This window comes from Kogia breviceps, chromosome 2 (genome assembly GCF_026419965.1).
Source record: "Kogia breviceps isolate mKogBre1 chromosome 2, mKogBre1 haplotype 1, whole genome shotgun sequence".
Taxonomy (NCBI): domain Eukaryota; kingdom Metazoa; phylum Chordata; class Mammalia; order Artiodactyla; family Physeteridae; genus Kogia; species Kogia breviceps.
Window position 1 is genome coordinate 163754979 of NC_081311.1, and position 18756 is coordinate 163773734.

The 18756-nt window shown below is 41.6% G+C and overlaps 1 long non-coding RNA gene across 1 annotated transcript in view; it reads right to left on the reverse strand.

The window, feature by feature from the left end:
* Window positions 1-10642, reverse strand: part of LOC136793612 (uncharacterized) — a 42952-nt gene extending 32310 nt beyond the window's left edge. Inside the window, exon 1 of the long non-coding RNA XR_010839157.1 lies at window positions 10453-10642. This is a non-coding gene — a long non-coding RNA (uncharacterized lncRNA). The remainder of the gene's footprint in view (window positions 1-10452) is intronic.
* Window positions 10643-18756: the final 8114 nt, after the last annotated feature.

Genomic DNA, 18756 nt, shown 5'->3' on the forward strand with positions numbered 1-18756 from the left:
CAAAAACTAAGACTCATCTATGCTGCTCACAAGACACTCCATCTGTAAGAACACAGACTGAAAGCGAAGGGATTAAAAAAAAGATATTCCATGCAACAGAAACAAAAAGAAAGGTGAGTCACCTATACTCATATCAGACAAAATATTATAGTCTTTAAAACAAGGACTGTAATAAGAGACAAAGAAGGATATAATGATAAAGGGGTCAGTCCAGCAAAAGTATATACCAGGTATAAATATTTATGTTCCCAACAGAACAGCCACCTAAATATATACAGCAAATATTAACAGACTAAAAAGAAGGAGAAATAGACAGCAATGCAATAATACTAGGGGACTACAATACTTCACTTACATCAATGGATAGATCATCCAGACGGAAAAATCAATAAGGAAACACAGACCTTGAATGACACATTAGAGCAAATAGACTTAATAGATACACACAAAACATTCCATCCAAAAGCAGCAGAATACACATTCTTCTCAAGTGCGCTTGGAATACTCTCTAGGATAGGTCATATGTTAGGCCACAGAACAAGTCTTAATACATTTAAGAAGACTGAAATCGTATCAGGCATCTTTTCTAACAACAATGGTATAAAAGTAGAAATTAATTACAAGAAGAAAACTGGAAAACTCACATATATGTGGAGAATAAACAACATGCTATGGAAAAACCAGTGGGTCAAAGAAGGAATCACAAGAGAAATAAAAAATACCTAAGACAAATGAAAATGGGAATAAAACACACCAAAATTTATGGAATACAGCAAAAGCAGTTCTAAGAAGGAAGTTTACAGCTATAAATACCTACCACAAGACATGAGAAAAATCACAAATAAACAACCTAACACTATACCTCGAGGAATTAGGAAAAGAAAAAAATGAAGCCCAAGTTAGTAGAAGGAAAGAATAAAGAACAGAGCAGAAATGAATGAAATAGAGACTAAAAAGACAGTATGAAAGATTAATGAAACTAAGAGATGGTTCTTTGAAAAGATAAACAAAACTGACAAATTTTAAGCTAGACCCACCAAGAAAAAGAGAGAGATACCACAGAAATACAAAAGATCATAAGACTACTATGAACAATTACACACCAACAAATTTGACAACCTAGAAGAAATAAATTCTTAGAAATATACAACCCTTGAGACTGAATCATGAAAAATAGAAAATCTGAATATACTGAAGAGTAATAAGGAGATTGAATCAGTAATCAAAAACCTCCCAACAAAATATAGCCCAGGACCAGATGGCCTCACTGGTGAATTCTACCAAACATTCAAAGAATAATTAATATCAATCCTTGTCAAACTCTCCCAAAAAATACAAGAGGAAGGCACACTTCCAAAACTCATTTTATGCGTCCAGCATTAACCTGATACCAAACTAGACAAGGATACCATAAGAAAACTATAAGCCAATATCCCTGATGAATAGAGATGCAAAAATCCTTACCAAAGTATTAGCAGTGATCAGAAGAACATTCATAGCACTAAACATTTTTATCAATAAAAATGAAAAACTGAAAACCAATAAATCAAGTTTCAAGCTAATAGAAACTAGTGAAAGAACAAAGTAAACCAAAAGAAAATACAAAGAAAGGAATAATAAAGATAAAAGCAGAAATTGATGATAGAAAAATTTTTAAATAGATCTAGTAAATAAATTAAAATCCTATTTTTAGAAAATTAACAAGGGCTTCCCTGGTGGCACAGTGGTTGAGAGTCCGCCTGCTGATGCAGGGGACACGGGTTCATGCCCCGGTCCGGGAAGATCCCACATGCCGTGGAGCGGCTGGGCCCGTGAGCCATGGCCGCTGAGCCTGCACGTCCAGAGCCTGTGCTCCGCAATGGGAGAGGCCACAACAGTAAGAGGCCCACGTACTACAACAACAACAACAACAAATTAACAAAATAGACAAAACCACTGTGATCACTAAAAAGGGAAAATGCATAAATACTGAAAAATGACAAGGTGGAAATAACCATTGAAACATTAGAAATTTTAAGTCATGAGAGACTACTTTGCACATCTTGCTGCAAATAAATTTGAAAACTTAGATGAAAGGGATAATTTCCCAGGGAAATACAGATGACCAAAATTGATGCCCTTAATTATAGAAAGCTTATACAGACTAATTTCTGTAGAAGAAATAGAGAAAGTTATTAAGAAATTACCTAATATAAACGTAGAATTCTACCAAACCTTCAAAGACTGGTACCCAAATGCTTCATCATTATTGCAGAGCATTAAAATAAAAGAAAACTTCCTAATACCTTTTTGAAGGCAAGTATAACATTGATACCTAAACCTGATAAAGATGATACAAAAAAAAACTACAGAGCAATATCACTCATGAATATTCATGCAAAAATACCATGAATCCACAAACAGAATTCAACACCATACCAAGAAAATAATATACTATAACCAAGTGGGACGTATTCCAGGAATGCAAGGTTGATTCAATATTAGGATATCTGTTAATATCATATACCATATTAAAAACCAAAAGGGAAAAATATTTAAAATCTATGGGAAAAAATCATAATTATTTTCACAGATGCTGAAAAAGCCTTCAAAAAAAATCAGCATCGGGCTTCCCTGGTGGTGCAGTGGTTGAGAATCCGCCTGCCGATGCAGGGGACACGGGTTCGTGCCCCGGTTCGGGAAGATCCCACATACCGTGGAGCGGCTGGGCCCTTGAGCCATGGCCGCTGAGCCTGCACGTCCGGAGCCTGTGCTCCGCAGTGGGAGAGGTCACGACAGTGAGAGGCCCGCGTACCACAAAAAAAAATAAATAAATAAATAAAAAATAAAATAAACATCCATTGAAGATAAAAATACTCAAGAAAATAGGAATAGAGAGTTTTTAACAAGAGCAAATATATATAAAAATAGATTTTACTTTATTTATAAATATATGTTTATAAAATATATTATATAAAATATATACATATATACGTCTGTGCGTATATATACACATAGGTGATCCTTAAACAATATGGGTTTGAACTGCACAGGTCCATTTGCATGCAAATTTTTTCAATAAATATAACACCTGTATTTTCATTTTACAAAACTTTAAATTAAGTGTGGGGAAAAGATTGTGTTCAATTAGAGATCACAATATATGGAATAAAAAAAACTAGGATTTGAGTCCTGATTCTATACAAACGGTTTTACCTTCCTGTCCTTGAGTGAGGCATCTATCAATTCCTTTGTCTTTGAGGCAGAGATAGCAGCACATGGATTTTCTAATGCAGTGGGGTGGCCTTGGGGGAGCAGTCAACAGCACAAACATAAATTTTATATATATATATATATACGTGTATATATATATATATATATACACGTATATATATATACACACACACACACAAACTCCTCAGGCCAACCTTAACATGGAACCACTCAGAGAAAGGAATTCTGGAAATGTAGTTCCAGCTTAATTAGATTGACACAGTTCAAACCGCACATTCCGACAAGCAATGAGTATAGGTGGCCTGTAGGGGAGCTGGTCACATTCTATTTCTTGATTTGGGTGGTGATTTCATGGTTGTGTTCACTTTGAAATAATTCACTGGCCGCTACACTTATGATCTGAGCCCTTTTCCCTAAGTATATTATACTTTCACTAAATAAGCCATTTTTAAAAAGAAAATAAATGTGTTATAAAGTTATAAATATTAAAATAATTTGGTACTGGCTCAGAAATAGACAAACAGTTCAGTGGAATAAAAAAGAAGACATACAGATGGCCAAAAAGCACATGAAAAGATGCTTAACGTCACTAATTATTAGAGAAATGCAAATCAAAACTACAACGAGGTATCAGCTCACATTGGTCAGAATGGCCATCATCAAAAAGTCTACAAACAATAGATGCTGGAGAGGGTGTGGAGAAAGGGAACCTTCCTACACTGTGAGTGGGAAGGTAAATTGGTACAACCACTATGGAGAACAGTATGGAGGTTCTTTAAAAAACTAAAAACAGAACTACCATATGATCCAGCAATCCCACTCCTGGGCAGATATCCAGAGAAAGCCATAATTTGAAAAAATACGTGCACCCCAATGTTCATTGCAGCACTATTTACAAGACCCAAGACATGGAAGCAACCTAAATGTCCATTGACAGAGGAATGGATAAAGAAGTGGTATATATATACAACAATGGAATATTACTCAGCCATAAAAAAGAATGAAATAATGCCATTTGCGGCAACATGGATGGACCTGGAGATTATTATACTAAGTGAAGTAAGTCAGACAGAGAAAGACAAATATCATATGATATCACTTATATGTGGACTCTAAAAAGATGATACAAATGAACTTATTGACAAAACAGAAACAGACTCACAGACCTTGAAAAAACCAACTTATGATTACCAAAGGGGACATGTGGAGGGGAGGGATAATTTAGAAAGTTGGGATTAACATATACACACTACTAGATATAAAATAATCAACAAGGACCTACTGTATAGCACAGGGAACTCCACTCAGTATTCTGTAATAACCTATATGGGAAAAGACTCTAAAAAAGAATGGATATATGTATAACTGAACCACTTTGCTGCACACCTGAAACTAACACAGCATTGTACATCAACTATGCCCCAATATAAAATAAAAATTAAGTTCAAAAACAGAAAGAAAATAAATGTGTTGTAGAGTTATAATCATTAAAATAATTTGCTACTGGCTCAGAAACAAACAAACAGTTCAATGGAACAAAACAGAAAGTCCAGAAAGAGTCACCATTTGAATTTGCTATGTAATTAAGATGGTGTGAATAAAGAGTTAACAAAACCCTTTCTCCTTTTCCAAAAGGAAAAGTCCTTGGATTCACCTTCTCCCAGCATTATTTGCCTGGAAACCTAATAGGGTAGAGTGTCAGCTGTGTTACCAGGCAGCACTGCTTCTAGTAAAAATGACCACCTAATGAGTAACTTGCACCTAGACTGGGAGGCTTATAATGCCTGGTGGGAAGCAGGGCCCTGGGGCTTCACTATGAGGTTCACTCTGTGAGCGAGTGCATGCTTCCATGCAGGGCCCTGGAAGTGATGTTCATGAGCTTTTACAAACAATATTGGTTCCTGTGGTGGTCTTGGTTCTTGTGTGGCTTTGTTCCTTTATACCTGTGCTGCTCCTTGGAGGCCAAAAGTCTAGTTCCTGGACTCTGTAAGGACCCCTGGTGATGACACACCTGAGGCTGTTCTGCTGACATGCTGTAATTCCTGTCCTGTATCCTTCTATAGATCTAAATGAGGCTGATGCCAGGTGTGGCCTATTGGTCTTGTGACTGTGAGTGTCCCACTGGACTGAGTCACTGTGCTGCTCAAGCAGAGCAGACATTGCAGGTGGCATTTCAAAACAGTGGTAAAAAATTCTTCAGTAAAGTCATTCGAGACACAGGCTGGTTAGTCAGCCTTTTAGTAAAACAAAGGTGGGTTTCCACCTCATCCTACCTCAGTACAAGCCTTTATATTCAGAGGGATTTTACACTTAAAGGGGAAGAACACCACATCTGGGTATATACTGAAAATAACTGAAAGCAGGACCTTGAACAGAAATTTGTGCACCAATGTTCATTGCATTATTCACAATAGCAAAAGGTAGAAACAACCCAAATGCCTATCAATGGATGAATGGATAAATAAAATTTGGCATATAATAGAATGGAATATTATTCAGCCTTCAAAAGGAAATTCTGACACATACTACAACGTGAATGAACCTTGAAGACATTATGCCAAGTAAAATAAGCCAGTCACAAAGGACAAAAATGGTATGATTCCACTTACATGAGTAGTCAAATTCAAGTTCATAGAGAGAGAAAGTAGAATGACAGTTGCCAAGGGCTGGGAGAGAGAGAATAGAGAGCTCTCATTTAATGGGTACAGCATTTCAGTTGAGAAAGATGTAAAAGTTCTGGAGATGATGGTGGTGATGGTTGCACAAAAATGTCAATGTACTTAATGCCACAGAACTATACGCTTAAAAATGGCTAAAATGGTAAGTTTCATGTTATGTACATTTAACCACATTTTTAAAAGGTGGGGACAAAACCATACAAGTACTAGATTATATGAGTGGAAAGTTTTGTCATCCTGTGGAGAGAAAGACATTTCTAAGAATGACACCCCAAACAGAAAACCTATAGGGAAAAAACAAGACTTGAGGGCTTCCCTGGTGGCGCAGTGGTTAACAATCCGCCTGCCAATGCAAGGCACATGGGTTTGATCCGTGGTCTGGGAAGATCCCACATGCCGCAGAGCAACTAAGCCCGTGCACCACAGCTACTGAGCCTGCACTCGAGTCCGCGAGCCACAACTACTGAAACCTGTGTGCCTAGAGCCCGTGCTCTGCAACAAGAGAAGCCACCACAACGAGAAGCCCGCGCACTGCAACGAAGAGTAGCTCCCGCGCGCCGCAGCTAGAGACAGCCCACGCGCAGCAACAAAGACCTAACACAACCAAAACTAAACTAAGTTTAAAAAAAAAAACAACTAGGGCTTCCCTGGTGGCGCAGTGGTTGAGAATCTGCCTGCCGATGCAGGAGACATGAGTTCGTGCCCCAGTCCAGGAAGATCCCACATGCCGTGGAGTGGCTGGGCCCGTGAGCCATGGCTGCTGAGCCTGCGCGTCCGGAGCCCGTGCTCTGCAACGGGAGAGGCCCACGTACCGCAAAAAAAAAAAAAAACTAGAAAAAAGAGTTCTTTATTTTATAAACAAAATTAACAAGCCAACAACATACCCACTGAGTTTTCTCCTCCTCGTCTACCTGTGTCTTGCACCTGTGGCCCACCAGGTATGGCGATGAGGCTCCCACCTCCGGGCAGTCAGCTGGCACCCACACGGGTCCTGGCTTACAGCTGGGAGAGACCACTTTAGTCTGAACCTCACAGAGGATACACAAGGCCTCCTCACTGTCAGATGAGCAACCATGGCAAATGCGACAGAGTTCTTATCCCCAGATCCTCCTGAAATAAAAAGGTGTGTGATAAGCAAGAATTTGGGGGGTTTGCAAAGCCTCCAGTAGCACTGGAGTTGCTCCTCATCCACAGCCAGGTGCTCTGCCCTCTTTGCACACCCAGAAGAGGTCCTCCTGCTGCCAAGTTACTCGAGTCAAATTGGTGAATGGTTGGTGATTTCAGGACTGTCTCCAACAAACCACCTATCATGCCCATTAAACTCAAAACATAGCCTTAGTTCTCGGCAGCTGATGGACCCGGGAAGAAATCTATTTGAATCCGATGCTTATTAAAAATGATGTGTTTCACATACTTCTCTGAAACGCAAGAGAAATGATGCTTTTCAAGTGACAGATTTCTTCCCTCCTTACTTCCTGCAGGAGAGCCACCCGTTCAGACACCTGTTTCTCATGCTCTTCCAAAGCCCTTTCAACATCATTGAATCGTTACCCACAGTAGCACCACCAACTACTTCACATCCCAACCACTCTCCAGTGACTCCCTGTACCGGCATATGTGAGCTGTCTTCTCTTTCTTCTCCACCATGAGCATCTGGGAACCCCTATTCCTGACACGCTAGTTCTGTTTAGCAGTTGAGGGCATCCTGAACTCAGAGCACAATGAACTGATCAGTCTAAGTTTGCTTGTTCAGTACCTGTAATTCATACACAGCCTCTACCACTGGGAGACTATTTAAAAGGCCTAAGAGCTTTAAAATTCAGATACTGGCATTAATTAAGCATGTCTTAACATGGTCCCTCAAATCTGTACAGTCCAATATGGCAGCCAAAGCTATTTCCATTTTAATTTAAATTAAATTTAAATAAATTAAAATTAAGTATAATTTAAAATGCAGCTCCTTAATCGCACTAGCCCCATTTCAACAGCTCAATAGTGTCTAGTGCCCACCGAACTGGACCGCACAGACGTGCAACATTTACATCACAGGAAGCTCTATTGGACAGCACTACCTCAAACCACGGATCTCTGCCCAAACTCTTTCCAACACTCATCAAATGTCTATGCTTCTAGAATTCCCAGGTGTAGTGAGATGACATGCCTGTTCCTAGCCTTCAACTTCCATATTAACCTTCTTTGCATTTCTAGGTTGGGTGCTGGGGGAGCACAAAGCACTATCCTGCTCTTAATACACTGACCTCACCGCTCCCAGGAATTCTGGGGAACACTGAAGGGCTGTACCATACAAAGGGGACAGAAGCATGTGTATGATACCTTCCTTAGCCTATTGCCAACAACAGCGAGTTCTAGCAGCTGGTTATAATCAGCTCCCCTGTTGCTGTGAGCCCAGGGATCCCTGGCACCGCAATGCAGCATACCTACAACTTATCTTGTTAATGTCCGAGCACTTTCCTCCGCAAAGTGCTTGGAAATTAACAAGCGCATCACAGGGTATCCCAAGTATTAGTGACTTTCTATTTTCAAGCCACAGAGACCTTATAAGTATTAGCTCATAGAATGACTAGTAAAAGGCAGTTATTTGGGACCAGCAACTCTTGGCATGGCTCCCCTTGGGACAGCTTTTCACCACCCCCCACCCCATCTAGAAGACGGCCAGAAGTTGCTTTACGGCCTGGAGCCAAGTAGAGATTGAGGTAATGCTGGGTCAGTCTGGACCCCGAGTCCGTTCCTGGCAGCCTCTCAACACTTCTGCACCTTTTCCAGTTACCAAGGGAGTGCGCCTCTGGGTAGGTAGACTCTGCCACCGGTCAGTCATAAAGGATTCCTGCCAAAGAAAACCCCATGACCTCAAATGCAAGGTCTCTTCTGGACAGGTGAGGCTTATAGGTTTCTCATTCCTACTGCCTTTAATGGATTATTAACATCTCTTCTTACACCTACAAGGCCAATTCTGCCTCACCTGCTCCAAGGTGTTCTGCTAGCTGATGGGAGTTGCTCTGTGTTGTTTTCCCTGATTCCCTAGACTATATAGTCCCCGCTTTCCCTCCCTCCTTCAGAATTAACAATTAGAAGAATCTTGGGAGTTTCTTTTGCTTCCTGAGATGCCTGAAGTTGGCCCACAGAAGCCAGTAGGCCTCCCCATCTCCACTCCCTTTGAAAACATATATAAGTTCTTGACTCTTCCTAGAGAAGACCTCTGGCTTGTGATGAGACTAGAATCATTGGTATAAGGCAAAGCCAAAGCTTGCTATAAGGCAAAGCCAAAGCTTGCTATAAAGCCCTTTAGCAGGCAAGCACCTGAGCCATGTACCCTCTCCGTATTTTTAATTCTTACATCTCCAGGAGGGCCTAGTAATTCCTCCAAAATCCACCTCTGCCTCTTAGTCTCTGAGAATTCTAGCCATGTTTCTACAGACACCTCTCCCTCCCCGAGCACCTGCTTTCTGCTTCCAGAACCCACCAGCTTTCCACCCAGTCTATTTCAGTGGTCCTACCATTTTTCCCCTACTTCCTGTCAGTCCAGATGGAGGTGGGGTTAGTCTGCCTTCTACTGGGATCTTCCTAAGAACTCCACCTGATGTTCCAGAATCTTCCTGACTTTCCTAAACACAGTCCAACTTGCTTCTGAAGCTTCATGTTGGCCGTAAAGGGAAAAAATTATAACAAATTTGATTATGCCAAAACCTTAAAACTTCAATTAAAAAAAAAAGACACCATAGGGCTTCCCTGGTGGCACAGTGGTTGAGAGTCCGCCTGCCGATGTAGGGGACGCGGGTTCGTGCCCCGGTCCGAGAAGGCGGCTGGGCCCGTGAGCCATGGCCGCTGAGCCTGCGCGTCCGGAGCCTGCGCCCCGCAGCGGGAGAGGCCACAACAGGGAGAGGCCCGCGTACCGCAAAAAAAAAAAAAAAAAGACACCATAAAGTGAAAAAAAACAAGTGAAAGACAAAGAGTTAATTACAGATTAAAGAATACCTACAATTAAATACGAAAAATAGAACCCAATTTTTTAAATGGGCAAAGGATATGACAATTCAGAGAAGAAAATTCAGCAATTCAGATAAGAAAAAAAAATCCAAAAGGTTTATAAACATGAGACGATAGATTTCAACCTTGGTAGTAAGCAAATGCAACAACCATTTTTCTCCTACCAATTGGGAAAAACATATCGGGTGTTAAGTGGACATGGGGAGACAGCTAACCTCCCACAATCAACACAGCCACCTGGGAGGGCAGCTCGGTAGCATTTACCCGACGATTCTGACTCTTCTGACTCTACACAGAGACGCAAGCACAGTTCTTTTCTTTTTCCCCTGGAAGGGTTCAATCAGTAACTCCAAGTCCTTTGCATCCTTAGAGGAAAAGTCTAGGTCTTTCCGGACACAGCAGAACTTCAATGTGTTAATAAGCTACCGGCTCTGTCTCTTTTCTCAGGCTTACCAGAGACCCTCTAGAAAAAGAGTAGGGCTAGCAAGAGATTAAGGAGAGGGGAAAAACCCCGTCCTGTCATTTAACACTTCTGAAATTGTCAGGATATTCTTACCTTTTGATAATCTCCCGGCAATAAAAATCAATGTGAATTGTTCTTTACTCATCCAAAGCTGGTTTTAATCTGCGCCTCAAAAATGGCACGAGAGTCGTGCTTTCCAACCTTTTCCACGTCGTGGCACACGATAACTGGCACTAGCTGCAGGGCACGCAGGCGGCTCCAGGATTCTCTAGCCTCTGCACGGCCTGACGAAGTGATCGGCTCGGCTCCGGCTGGAGGATTGTCGCGGTTGCGAAGGTCTGTCAATACCATGCTCCCTCTAGTGGTCAGAGTACCTACCTTTCTCCCTTTAATCACGGAAGAGAAACACCTGAAATGGGGAAGACGCGCCTCACCCACGCACACATTTACCAAGCATCTCTGTCCTCACAAGGCAGAGCTAACTCTGCAAAGTGTTTGTTAGAAAAATACCTCTTTCAACTGTCCGTAGGTACGCAGGTGGGCTTAAATAAGAAACACTTGTTTTGCTGCATTCAACCCCCCTCTGAAACTAGAAACTGAAATTAGTCTACACCACTACCTAGCTCTAGAAAGAGGCAACGACTGACATCCTTAGAACTCGCTACCCCAGGAGTGACTTCCTCTGGCCCTCTTGACACACCTGCGGGCCCCGGAGTCAGAACTGTGTTTCTCAGCTTTCTGTTTCCTCTTTTCGCTTGCTTGAACTCCCTTTTCTGAACACAAACACCTGAGTGTCTTTGCTAAAATGCCAAGTGGTCTTGTTAATGGTCACTCTGATCCTAGTTTGCTTATCCTGAGTCCAAAAACAGGGTAGATTTATTTTTCGTGCATGGTGTGGGTACCTTGATAGTTCCTAGACATTCTTTTGCTCAAGGCCAAAAAAATGGGCTGCAAGAAACACATGCTAGGGCTCCAGCTGTCCTCTCCATGTTGATGGAGAGCAGTGCAAAGGGACAGAGCTTTGGGGATATGATTGCCCAAATGTGGAGAGTGATTTTGCAATTTTTTCTCTTCAGGTAAAAATAATTAAGCTTACTTGGGGGAAAAATGTTAAAAGCTGGCATAACTGTATTAAGACAATGAAATGATGAAGTACAATTCTAAATTTATAAAATGTATGGCCATCTACTGCATATAAAAAAATCATTGTGCATCCTACTGGAATTATGTATAATCAAGCAATCACGTACCTTGAAATATAAATGAATTTATAAGATACGGTAACTGCCGCAAAGAACTTGTATTAGACTGTTTTGTAACCTTTAATTTTCTCATCCCTTCAATTTTCCTTTGTCTTTTTAAAATTCTATTTTCCCCAGCCCTTTCATGGAAATAATTCTGGCTGTTACATTTTAATTTGATAAATCTCTCTTTTATTCTTTGAATATTCCTTTTTATAGCATTTTCTCTTCATGTATACAATATCTTCTCATCTGGGAATATTAATTACATATTCTTTAGTTTTCTACTTCCTGCACTAGTTCTGTTCCCTTGAGTTTACCCCCATCCCCTACCCATTCGCTTATATGAATCTCTGTCATTTCAGAGGCTTTCTCCAAACCTCTAATGATCATTAGCTGCCTGTTCAGACGAATATCAAGGTACCTCCAAGCTGACTGGGGCACAGTGAAAGTGGGAGGGGTTTGTCCACTGGCAGGTTTCACTGGGAACCCCCAGCTGTCAGTATCTACAGGTCTTTTATCTTGGGCCAGGTTTTCCTGAGAGGAATCCTCTAATCCCCTGCTTGGAGGATATTAACTTGGCTGCCAGTTTTCTGAGAGTTTAATAGGAGAAGGATGCTGAGATCACTGTTCCGTGTGTAGACTTTTACTTAATCCTCTGCTTTCGGTGTAACACTCTGTCTTCAGCTGTGCCTGGTATTCCTGCATCCAGAGATCCTGATTCAACAGCTCCAGAAAATAAACCACTGGTGTTCTGCAGCGCAGGGGTGAAGTGGTAACCTACTCGAGGTGAATAGGGCAACTGAGAAGATGTAAAGCTTAACAGACTTTCAACTGCTCCACCTGTTTTTAGCCCCACCTCACCCGCCTTTGGAGGTTGCTGACGTCTCTAATGCGTGAGCCTCTCAGGGCTTGAATCAACTGGCATCCGACTGCCTCTCCACCACCTCCTGTAGGCACTTCGCTTTCATTTTCCTCTGGCATATTCAGTTGCCAGTTGCCTATTGCTTTTTACTTTCCAAAATTATTTCATCTGCCTGTCTTTTATTCTCTGTGGTCTTGAGTTTATACTGTATTTTTTGTTTTGTTTGCTCTTGTCTTTGGGTTTCTTGGATTTTTTGTTTTTTGATCTTGAAACCTCTGGGGTGTCTCTGTAGACCAGTTAGTTGACTGTTTCCAGCTCTTAGTGACTTCAAGCTACACCTCAGCTTCGGAGCCAAGCCATGCTCTTCTCACGGGGGCCCCCAGCCAATGACTGAGCAAGGTGGAGATAAATAACCAAGATCATGCTCGTCTCTGCTGAATTCTAGGCAATGACTGAGCAAAGCTGGAATGCAAGGGCCTAGCCGTGTCCACCATTAAGGAACTCTTCCCATGGGCAATCTGTGCTCCAGAGCTCCCCATTGAGCTGGCTCAGATTGTGTCGTCTTCATCAAAGTCTGATGGCTTCCCCTGCCAGGCCTGGGCCTGTTCTCCTCACAAGTGTTACTCATCAATACACCTTTTGTTTTCAACACCTGCTTCCTAGAGAATGCAGTTGGCATGCTAGCTTATGTAAGAAAGAGAATCTCTTGGGAGGACACAGTTATCTTAGAGAATCAAATGAAGAATCCACTGGTGAAGGAAGAAGCACTCCAGGTGCCTCAGCAACAGGACCCTGCCAGACTTTCCCTTAAGGTACTGCGTTGGTGTAATTTAGTTCCAAGGACACTGAACTTCACCCACATCTCTCAAGGCTGAGCTTCAAAATATCAGGAAGAGAGAATATGATTGGCCCACCTTGAGGCAACTTCAATTAGCAGTGGCCAGGAGGACTTAGTACTAATTGAGGGCCATTTCCATAGAGGGAGGAAGTATGAGCTAATAGTCATCCAAAAAAAGTTGTTACTGCTAGGCAGATGCCATTTGCCAGTGATTGTACAGGTGAAAATGAGGGACAGTATTAGGTAGATATGTCTTATGAGCTAGATTCAGAAAAAAGAGAAATACCATTTATTCTGGGTCACCCAGAAAAAGAGTAATCACCCTCCCACATGTCTGACATTTACTATTTGAAAATAACTATCATGTTTCCTTTTGAGTCTTCTATAGTCTAGGGTAGGCATCTTAATTTCTTTCTAGAGTTCTCCATTTATTATTTTTTAAAGAACCCTCACTTTCCTATTTGTCATTTTCTGGAGAGATTTTATGTAAGTGGAATCTGATCGGAGTGAAGGAGACTCTTACTTTTAATGAGCTACTAGTAAACTAGCCACAATCTGCATTTTTAAAATTGATGTTCATGACCTTAAGTGCTTATTTTTTTCCTCAACTCTTATTTGTAGTTCATTTAGTTTTCATTCTTGATTCATATGGGTACTTATTATAACTTTTAGTTTTTTCACATGTATAGTTGACAACCTCTTATATCTTCATCTAAATTGTTGATGTTAAGGAACCTGGTGGCATATTATCATTCGTGATTTCTCTCCAGTTGACATCAGTCTATCAAGATTCATTCTTCAGGTTTGGTCATTCTGCTGCATTTCTCCATTCAATCCACAAGCATATTACCATAGACTTCCTCAAATACTGTTGAGATCCAGATAGATTGAAGTTACAGTAGTCCCTTGAGCCACCAAGTCCCCTTCCAAGCAAAGGGAGCACATCTAAAGAACATCTCTTCTACATGCACACAAATTGGCTAGAATCACGTGAATATCATGCTCAAAAGGTTTCCAACATCTCCTCTTGCCTGTTTCAAAAATTCAGATCATTTCATTTTCTTCTTTAGTATGCCTCAAAAATTACAATTTGCAGTTTCAGAGCATAACAGTCATTGCTCTGGGGACTATGGACCTGGAGATGAAGCTCATTTATAGTTATCCCATATCATATTGTTAACTACTTGGGCATTAACCCCTTCTCTTCCATGCTTTTCCACCTTGTTGAGTATTAATGCTTCCTACAGAATTAACTACTATGCGAAGCACAGTGGTCAAACAATTCTATGGTCTTATGTTGACTTTATATCACCAAACAGTAGGCATATTCCTACTGTAATTGCTCTGAAGTTTTTTGTTTTTGTTTTTGCGGTACGCAGGCCTCTCACTGTTGTGGCCTCTCCCGTTGCGGAGCGCAGGCTCCAGACGTGCAGGCTCAGCAGCCATGGCTCACGGGCCCAGCCGCTCTGCAGCATGTGGGATCTTCCCGGACCAGGGCACGAACCCATGTCCCCTGCATTGGCAGGCGGACTCTCAACCACTGTGCCACCAGGGGAGCCCTGAAGTTTTGTAAAGTCTCTCTATTGTGGATTAGACTTCATAACACTACTTACAATTCAGTGACATTGTCCCTGGTTGCTATATGTCCTTCCCTCTTGTGAAAAAAACTGAAAAGCATGAATGTTAAACGAAAAAGAAGATGGAATAATCGTGGATCAGTTAGGACTTTTCTGGGTGCACATAACAGACAGATTCAAGCTAGTGTAAATTTTAAAGTGAAATTTATTACAGAATCAGGGCTATCTTACAGAAAGAACCCAAGGGTAAGATTGCAGCCTTAAGAAGGATGGGAATGGAGAACTGGAAAATCCCTGGGGACCCAGGGAGTGCTCTCTCCATCTCTCATCTCTGCTTCTATTAATGCACAGGCTTTTTGTCAATGGAATGGGTTAACTGCTAGTTGGCCCACAAGGAAAGCAGAAAATGTCCTCATAGCTCTCAAGTTCCAGTCCCACAGAAACGCTCTATCTCAATTCTAAAATTCCCAGGCAAGGAGGGTATAAACTCTTGACTGGCCCAGCTTGGTTCAGGGGCAGACTCCCTGCTGAATCAACTGTGACCAGTAGAAAAGAATCTCATTGCATAAAGTGGCTATCAGGATCCCATGATGGGGCGAGGATGATGAATTATTAGCTTTATAAAAGGTACACCAGTAGATGTTTCCAGGCTCTTAATAGGCAGAAGGGCATCTTCAACCAAGAGTCCAGGGGGTAGGGGCAACTCCTCCCCCCATCCCCCTCCCATCTACCATACCACAGGCACGGGGCCTCCACCACATGAGAAAACCTCTTTGAATCTCAATTGCCCAGTTTTAGCAAGAAGTAGGCACTCAGTAAATATCTACTGAACAAATGAATGTGAATTTCTGAAGGCAGGAATTGTGAGAAACTACTTCTCTCCTGTTCTCTGGTGCACAGCTATGGTCTCTAGAAATTGCACAGATGGCAGAATAGGACTTGAGTTCACCTCCTCTCACAAAAACACCAAAATCACAACTAACTGGTGAACAACCATTGACAAAAAAGACTCAAACCTACAAAAAAAGATCTTCTACGCCCAAAGGCAAAGGAGAAGACAAAACGAGATGGTAGGAGGGGCAATTTTCTGGTATAATCAAATCCCAAACCTGCTGGATGGGTGACCAACAAACTGGAAAATAATTATATCACAGAGGTTCTCCCATAGGAGTTAAGAGATCTGAGCCCCACATCAGCCTCCCCAGCCTGGGGATCTGGCATTGGGAGGAGGAGCCCCCAGAGCATTTGGCTTTGAAGGCCAGTAGGGCTTGAGCGCAGGAGCTCCACAGGACTGGGGGAAACAGAGACTCCACTCTCGGAGGGTGCAAACAAGGTTTCACGTGCAATGGGACCCAGGGCAAAGCAGTGACTCCATAGAAGCCTGGGCCAGACCTACCTGCAGATCTTGGAGGGTCTCTGGAAGAGGTGGGGTCAGCTGTGGCTCACTGTTTGGGCAAAGACACTAGTAGTGGATGCCCCAGAGACTACTCATTGGCCTGAGCTCTCAGGGAGGTCGCCATTTTGACAGAGACCTGGACCTACCCAAAAGCCTGCAGCCTCCAGTGCTGGGAAGCCTCAGGCCAAATAACCAACAGGGTGGGAACACAGCACCACCCATCAGCAGACAGGCTGCCTAAATTTGTTCTTAGAAAACAGTTGCCTATAAACAAACCTCTTGACATGGCCCTGCCTACCAGAGGGACAAGACCCAACTCCACCTGCCAGTGGGAAAGCACCAGTCCCTCTCACCAAGAAGCCTGCACAAGGCCTTGGATCAACTTCACCCACCAGGGGGCAGACACCAGAACCAAGAAGAATTATAATCCTGCAGCCTGAGGAATGGAGACCACAAACACAGAAAGTTAGACAAAATGAGATTGCAGATGAATATGTCCCAGATTAAAGAACAAGATGAAGCCCCAGAAGAACAAATAAATGAAGTGGAGACAGGCAATCTACCTCAAAAAAAATTCAGAGTAATGACAGTAAAGATGATCCAAGATCTCGGAAAAAGAATGGAGGAACAGACCGAGAAGATACAAGAAATGTTTAACAAAGAACTAGAAGATTTAAACAACAAACAGAGATGAACAACACAAAAACTGAAATGAAAAATACACTAGAAGGAATCAATAGCAGAATAAATGAGGCAGAAGAACAAATAAGTGAGGTGGAAGACAAGACTGATAGAAATCACTATTGTGAAACAGAATAAAGAAAAAAGAATGAAATGAGGACAGTCTAAGGGACTTCTGGGACATTAAATGCACCAACATTTACATTATAGGGGTCCCAGAATGAGAAGAGAGAGAGAAAGCATCTGAGAAAGTATTTCAAGAGATAATAGCTGAAAACTTTCCTAACGTGGTAAAGGAAACACTCAAGTCCAGAAAGCACAGAGAGTCCCAAAGAGGATTAACCCAAGGAGGAACACAATGAGTCACATATTAATCAAATGGACAAAAATTAGACAAAGAGAACATATTAAAAGCAACAAGGGAAAAGCAACAAATAACATACAAGGCAATCCTCATAAGGTTATCAGCTGATTTTTCAGCAGAAACTCTGCAGGTCAGAAGGCAGTGGCACAATATAGTTAAAGTGATGAAAGGGGGACTTCCCTGCTGGTCCAGTGGGTGAGACTCTCCACACTCCCAGTGCAGGGGGCCCAGGTTTGAGCCCTGGTCAGGGACTTAGATCCCACATGCACACCGCAACTAAGAGTTTGCATGCCACAACTAAGAGTCCACATGCCGCAACTAAGAAGCTCGCATGCCGCAACTAAGAAGGCAGCATGCTACAACTAAGAAGCCTGTATGCCGCAAATAAGAGTGCATTCTGAAACTAAGAAGTCCACATGCTGCAACTAAAAGACCCACAAGCCACAACTAAAGATCCCACACACAGCAATGAAGATCCCGCATGCCACAACTAAGACCCAGTGCAGCCAAAATAAATAAATATATAAAATAAATATTAAACAAATAATTATAAATAAAGTGACGAAAGGGAAAAACCTATAATCAGGAATACTCTACCCAGCAAGGCTCTCGTTTAAATTTGATGGAGAAATCAAAAGCTTTACAGACAAGCAAAAGCTAAGAGAATTCAGCACCACCAAACCAGCTTTACAACAAATGCTAAAGGAACTTCCCTAGGTGGAAAAGAAGAGGCCACAGCTAGAAACAAGAAAATTATGAATGGGAAAGCTCACTGGTAAAGGCAAACATACAGTAAATGTAGGAAATCATCCACACACAAATATGATATCAAAACCAGCAACTGTAAGAAGAGGAGAGTACAAATGCAAGATATTGGAAATGCACTGAAAATTAAGAGACCAGCAACTTAAAACAATCTTGTATATACAGAGACTGCTATATCAAAACGTCATGGGAACCGCAAACTGAAAACTACAATAGATACACACACAAAAAAGAAAAACCAATCCAAACACAATTCTAAAGATACTCAACAAATCACAAGAGAACAAAAGAGGAAGGAAAGGAAAAACAGCTGCAAAAACAAATCCAAAACAATTAACAAAATGGCAATAAGAACATACTATCGATAATTACCTTAAATGTAAATGGATTAAATGCTCTAACCAAAAGACATAAACTGGCTGAATGGATACAAAAACAAGTCCCATATATATGCTGTCTACAGGAGACCCATTTCAGATCCAGAGACCCACACAGACCGAAAGTGAGGGGATGGAAAAAAGGTATTCCATGCAAATGGAAATCAAAAGAAAGCTGGAGTAGCCATACTCATATCACACAAAATAGACTTTAAAATCAAGACTATTACAAGAGACAAAGAAGGACACCACATAATGATCAAGGAATCAATCCAAGAAGAAGATAAAACAAT